The sequence below is a fragment of the Cephus cinctus genome, unplaced genomic scaffold (assembly GCF_000341935.2).
Source record: "Cephus cinctus unplaced genomic scaffold, Ccin1 Ccin1_scaffold0494, whole genome shotgun sequence".
Classification (NCBI taxonomy): Eukaryota; Metazoa; Arthropoda; class Insecta; order Hymenoptera; family Cephidae; genus Cephus; species Cephus cinctus.
This window is the reverse complement of record NW_014333166.1, coordinates 598,542-605,333: the sequence shown is the minus strand read 5'-3', so window position 1 is coordinate 605,333 and position 6,792 is coordinate 598,542. Positions and strand designations below refer to the sequence as shown.

General features: G+C 46.7%; 1 protein-coding gene across 15 annotated transcripts in view; it reads left to right on the top strand.

Annotated features, from left to right (window-relative positions):
• Positions 1–6,792, top strand: part of LOC107268221 (CUGBP Elav-like family member 4) — a 472,413-nt gene that overhangs the window by 427,796 nt on the left and 37,825 nt on the right. The window lies entirely within an intron of this gene.

The window sequence follows — 6,792 nt, the reverse complement described above, 5'->3', positions numbered from 1 at the left end:
GGGGGGGGGGGGGGCAGGAGCTTAGGGGTGAATCGGCTTCCGCCGTCATCATAATTCAATTAGGGAAAGAAAAAAAAAGGAGAGGCGAGAGTGAGAGAGGGGAGTTATAATTACGTGAAACAGGTATATACATATGTTGAAAGAGAAATGTATTATGCAATTAAGCGTCGAAGCGTCCCGAAGCTCTGTCGTATGTGTCCACCGAAGCGTAGCACTCGGCCTTAGCTTCGTGTGTACGTTTGCCGAACACCAAGGTACTCCGAGTGTAACAGAGGGTGCTTTTGGGGTAGAAGCTCTCAATATGTCCGACCTAATCCTCTCCCATAGGACCCGACGTCCCGCACCCCTCCACTCCAGCCCCTCTCTCTCTCTCTCTCTCTCTCTCTCTCTCTCTCTCTCTCTCTCTCTCTCTCCTCATCCTTAACTTTCTCTTTCTCTCCCTCTCGCTCACTCTATAGTATATGTATATCAACCTATACCTATATCCAATCCTATCTCGTCGGAGTCATATCCCGTCTCTCCTCTGGCTTCTCCTGTTCATTCGTCCCTCTCGCGATTCGCTTTACTTTGCAATATATACAAACATTCTGAGCCCAGCTGCGTGAGGGATTTAGGAGCTAAGCGATTAATAAATACTTCATAGGACGAGACCAGCCCAGGACCCGACAGCTACGACGGCACCGGTATGATTTATACCCTGGTATATTTTGGTATTTGGATTTTCGATAGGGACGTTGACTCAGGCTGATTTACTGTTGCGGTATCCAAAATATTCCTCGCGATAGATTCAACGGCACCTTGACACTCGCTGACGTCACACTCGGCCGCTGGAGTCTGGAGAATCCATGTGGTTGTAGCTGCGATAAGTCGGAAGCGAGAGGAGCCACAACTCCGAAGATCATTCCGCTGACGAGTTCATCCCTTGAGGATCTCGTGCCGGGACTCTGTATGTAGAAAAACAAAGGTGCATAAATCTGGGATATGATCGGTCAACCGATCGTCGTAATCGACAAGAGACGAACGATCGCACGTTGCGAATCGGTGAGTTCAGCATCCCTTCGAGAAGACCTGACTGAGTCCGGATCTTCGTCCACTCTCGCAAATCTTCGTCCCGCTCAAACGTCATCCCATTGTTCGAAGAGGTCTTCTTCTTAGAGGTAGGACCATTGTACCCAGAGATTTACCGTTCTTATATTAATGCGATTACTGTCTGGCATCCTCGAACGAGCCTGAAGCAGAAAGTATACCTAAGGAGCCAAATTCCTCGGGATGACTATACCGTCAAGATCGGCCAAGATCGTTTCTCGAATCGGCTTCCGTGTTATACGCTGGTCCATCCTCAATATCCAGTTCTCTCTGTACGTCTATGTGGCGTATATATATATATAAAGTCTATAGCTATATATAATCTACGTATGTGGCTATGCATTTGGCCATCTCCAACAGGCTACCAATTCCCGTTCCAGCTTTGCCCCATCAACCATAAATACACCATATTGCCTATAAACCTTTACATTCGTGCATTACCCACCCTTATCCTACGATCCCTCGCGTTCTATGTCCTGTTATCAAATAACCGACGCTAGGCAGCTTAACAGGACGAACGACGCGGACGCCGTGCTCTTATTTTCTCTTTTCAACTTGTCTCTCTCTCTCTCTCTCTCTCTCTCTCTCTCTCTCTCGCTCTCTTTCACTCTCTTCTTGGTTCCGGCTCAATTTTCACTAAGGGAAACTGCACACACCTACCAGAGTAACCTGCTCGTAAATTCCTAATGGTTTGGATCACTGGGTATATATGTATACCTGCTACTATAGGCTTCCCGGTACACACGCGTTACGTAGGAAAACTGAAGCGCGTGCTACTCTATATTTTTTTTAAATCGATTCGTTCGTCCCTTCGACCCCCGAAGGAACCTCCGTGGACTTTATGGTCGCCTGTGATCTAACGTGATCTCCTAGAACCACTATGCGTGCGCACGAGCGTTAGAGCGATATCGCTGGAATCAGCTCAACCAAGAGGGTGGCTAATGATCTGCCACGAAGAAAGGGTAGTTTTCCCGTTAAAGCATAATGACGTAATTACTCAATTAAGAGTCAGCACTTCTTTCACTCGTTCGAGGAGCATCGATAAGACGATCGATAATAGTGGCAATCAATCGCGTAGCATTGAGGCTCGATTAATAATATACGTTGGCTCAATTAGTCGCTAATATTATATTACGTCGTTCGCGAGTAAAAGTGAAGTGCAAAGCGCGATAAAAATAAAACTCGTAATACCAGGCACTGCGGATAGAAGTAATAGGAGATTTATGCATTCCCTCGTATCAGTGAAAAACCATTGCCTGTGAAATTCATAGTTTAGAAAGTTGGGATGTGAAATTGTTACGGGCATGTCGTCCGATGTGTGTACGCCACTTTATGTTTTTGCCTGCTGTGCTTTACGTGCAGACCATTACGAATCCATATCACGGAACCCACCGGTTCCAATTTATTAAACCATGTACAGTGGTATTGTATTTGAAAGAGGATCACTCACTCACTCACTCACTCACTCACTCACTCACTCACTCACTCACTCACTCACTCACTCACTCACTCACTCACTCACTCACTCACTCACTCACTCACTCACTCACTCACTCACTCACTCACTCACTCACTCACTCACTCACTCACTCACTCACTCACTCACTCACTCACTCACTCACTCACTCACTCACTCACTCACTCACTCACTCACTCACTCACTCACTCACTCACTCACTCACTCACTCACTCACTCACTCACTCACTCACTCACTCACTCACTCACTCACTCACTCACTCACTCACTCACTCACTCACTCACTCACTCACTCACTCACTCACTCACTCACTCACTCACTCACTCACTCACTCACTCACTCACTCACTCACTCACTCACTCACTCACTCACTCACTCACTCACTCACTCACTCACTCACTCACTCACTCACTCACTCACTCACTCACTCACTCACTCACTCACTCACTCACTCACTCACTCACTCACTCACTCACTCACTCACTCACTCACTCACTCACTCACTCACTCACTCACTCACTCACTCACTCACTCACTCACTCACTCACTCACTCACTCACTCACTCACTCACTCACTCACTCACTCACTCACTCACTCACTCACTCACTCACTCACTCACTCACTCACTCACTCACTCACTCACTCACTCACTCACTCACTCACTCACTCACTCACTCACTCACTCACTCACTCACTCACTCACTCACTCACTCACTCACTCACTCACTCACTCACTCACTCACTCACTCACTCACTCACTCACTCACTCACTCACTCACTCACTCACTCACTCACTCACTCACTCACTCACTCACTCACTCACTCACTCACTCACTCACTCACTCACTCACTCACTCACTCACTCACTCACTCACTCACTCACTCACTCACTCACTCACTCACTCACTCACTCACTCACTCACTCACTCACTCACTCACTCACTCACTCACTCACTCACTCACTCACTCACTCACTCACTCACTCACTCACTCACTCACTCACTCACTCACTCACTCACTCACTCACTCACTCACTCTCTTGTACTGATAACCGGCTTAACGTAACGAGCGTCATAATCGTAACGAGAAATTTTACACTGGCTGTTGCAGCTGGCATAGAATACGTCTTTATGTAACTCACTGGCCACCGCGGTAATACAGACTGAAACTATAACCAAAGTGCGGCCATGTTTATTACGTAATGAAGAACGGGCCAACGTATAACGTGACGTAGATATGCGTGATTCGCCTTTGTACGATCCGACTTGTGCGATCGTTACGATTACGGTTAGTTAGAGGTTTTTTATTTATTTTTTCCTCTCTACGTCCATCAGTTACGGCACCCGGTAACGGGGTCTCCGACGTATCCTGGGAAAAGATAAAAAATAAAGGAGTGGACTGTGTGAGGTGCGAAGGGAATCGACGGAAGGAAAGGAAAAAAGAAAGGAAAATAGTAGTACCCTTTCAAGGAATCCAGTTTTGCCACCTTTGGATGGCGCTGTAGACCTCGTGCGCTTAGCTAAATCCTTTATACGTGACACGTTCGACCCCTTGATGCTGCGGCTCTTTGGCAGATTCGCTCCTCGAGACGTGTCCGTAGCCTTCGCCGATTTTAACCCTCCCCCAAGAAAATACCTGAAACTACCTTTTGCAGATGCAACCCCTCCGTGTATGTACGTGGTGCCTAAGGATTGCGTGACGTGGGGTGTTTATCCTTTTTTCCCTCTATTTCCGGCCCCTTCGTCAGGGGGCATGTCATAACTTTGGTAACGTCAGTTCATCCGCCGAAAACTTTTTTGCTCTATATCCACATTCTGAATACTCGTTTTCTAAAATATTCTCTTTTGTTACATAGCCGTTCGATGGGGTGAATTTCGGACGGCATCCACTGGTTAAAAGCGACCAAACATAGGGAATTACTAGATACGAATCGTAGGGTACGACTGATTGGATTACCGTGTGAAAGGGGTTGGTTCGTCAAAGTCCAGATGAACGTGTGTTGGCGCGTGCGCGTTACGTAAATGCATGTTAATCCCAGGTAGAGTCGAACGAGAGTACATTTGCGGTGAGCTACGTCGAGCATTGACGAATTTTCGATTCCTCTTTGGGGTGGCCTCTATTTGCTAATCTTCTTCCATCCTTCCCCTAACCCCTCGCAATACACCCTCCCCTGTGTCCTTCCATCATATCTAGCTTACCATGGCCTCTACCCTGTCGGACGGCTTGGAATCCTCAATTTTTCCACGCTATCTCACGTTCCATTGGGGCTGCCGAAGTTTGGTAGGGTTAGCAGCCCTTACACGTGTATAATATTATATATATATATATATATATATATATCTGCTTTCGAGGGAGGAAACGTGGCGCCATGATGGTCTTCAAAGTCAACCGATTCGCATCTGCCTGGAAAATTCACCCTAAATAAAACCGGTCGTATTAACATGCACCCCGTTTCTCGCGTGGTTCGGAGTGAAGGAGGGTGGAATTATTTTTCCCTTTTTTTTTCTTTCATAGTCAGAAAAGAGTTACTCGTATCTCTCTGACTCATATGGTCAGTTACTATACGTATCATACGTAAGCGAATATGTGACGTGTGTGTAGCGTATGGTAGTAGGACTCGACAGGATCTCGTCGAGCCTTTAAGCTCTTCTGATGACTCCAAGGGTGTCATAATAATTATAAAACTTCGTGTTCAAGTAATTCTACGTCCATTTGGACGGGAAGGGTGGGCGGTCTGAATTTGACAACAGAACTTGACACGAGACACGCGTTGGTAGATGCGAGACAGGAAACTCGGGGAGGATTTGTTAAAAAGTGACAACCCCACACATTTACGTGAACCCATGTGTGGACGAATGGAAAAATACCTAACGTGACCCTTCGTAGAGGATTTAATACGATCACGAATGCAAAGTGTACATCTAGCGAAGCACATAAATTACTACATACTTCGTATACAGTGTATGTGGAATATTTTTAAAAAGTCAAAAAGTCGTATAGGGGGTGAACGTTAAAAAGGAACGTACGAAATTTACGTTTACACCAAACCGGAACCACCGTGATTGCACGGTAATTCTATTAGGCACGTCCCGCCGCGTAATGCGGCGCCCGACGTCAAGAGCGTCGGGACGCTTCGCGAGCCGGAAATTGTGTTTTTAATTTTCGCTACTAAATCAGGCAAGGCTAAAGCAAGTATTAGTATTACGGTGCACAGAACTGGAACCTGTCGGGCGTTCGCTACCACCGTGGCTCCGCGACTATTCACCCCCGTGAGAAAAAGTCAAGCCAACGTGAAATTAAAAAAAACCAGTTGCGAAAATCAAAACTTAATCCTATTTAAACGATATTAAATTAGTATACCCCTTTAGGACTCGTGGGCACTTCCTTCCATTCCAAGACTTAGCATTCTTTTTTTTTTTCATTATTCACCCCTATCCACCATTTTTTTTCAACGTCTTCAACCCCTCTCAACCCTTATTCACTACTGCCAGGGGCTTTCTTCTCGCATACACCATCTGCTCCGTTAGTCGTACGAGCACGACGTCGTCTCGTACGTCATGCCGGCACATTAATAATCGCCGTCTAAACGCTATATGTCTTTGGCCGAGGCTCTACCGAGTCTCTCCATACCGGCCGAGACGGCCCCAGCAAAGGGACTCTTGATTCGATTTCTGTTAGTCATTTCGGACGGTTCTCCTCTGAGGTAACCTTTTGGGAAACTTCGAAAACCTTTGACAGGGTAACTGCTAACCGTTAATATCGATAAAGTGGGTTAGGTAGGTAAGACGTAAGTGGCCACTAAATCGGTACCCGAATTCAATATCTAAGGGAATCGCAAACTGGGTCATGTGCGCCTCTAATGGGCGTCGCGTTAGAGAGGCGTTGTGGCTCCCTTGAAAAGATAGCGGCAGCGCCCCAACCGCCCCTCTCGGCTTTATTGTTTATTAAAACGGGTCGCTGCGATAAAACGCGTCACTCTAACGAGACGACCATAGTTATTTAATATTAAGCGAGGGCTGCACTAAACGGGACTACGTGACGAGCCAACAAATTGGTAACCTTTCCTAAGATTCTTTTTTTCATCCCATACAAGTCCACACCCCCTTCAACAACACGTCAATCCACTCACGCACCTCCCTGAGCTGTAATCCCTTCTCCCTCTCTCTCTCTCTCTCTCTCTCTCTCTCTCTCTCTCTCTCTCTCTCTCTCTCTCTCTCTCTCTCTCTC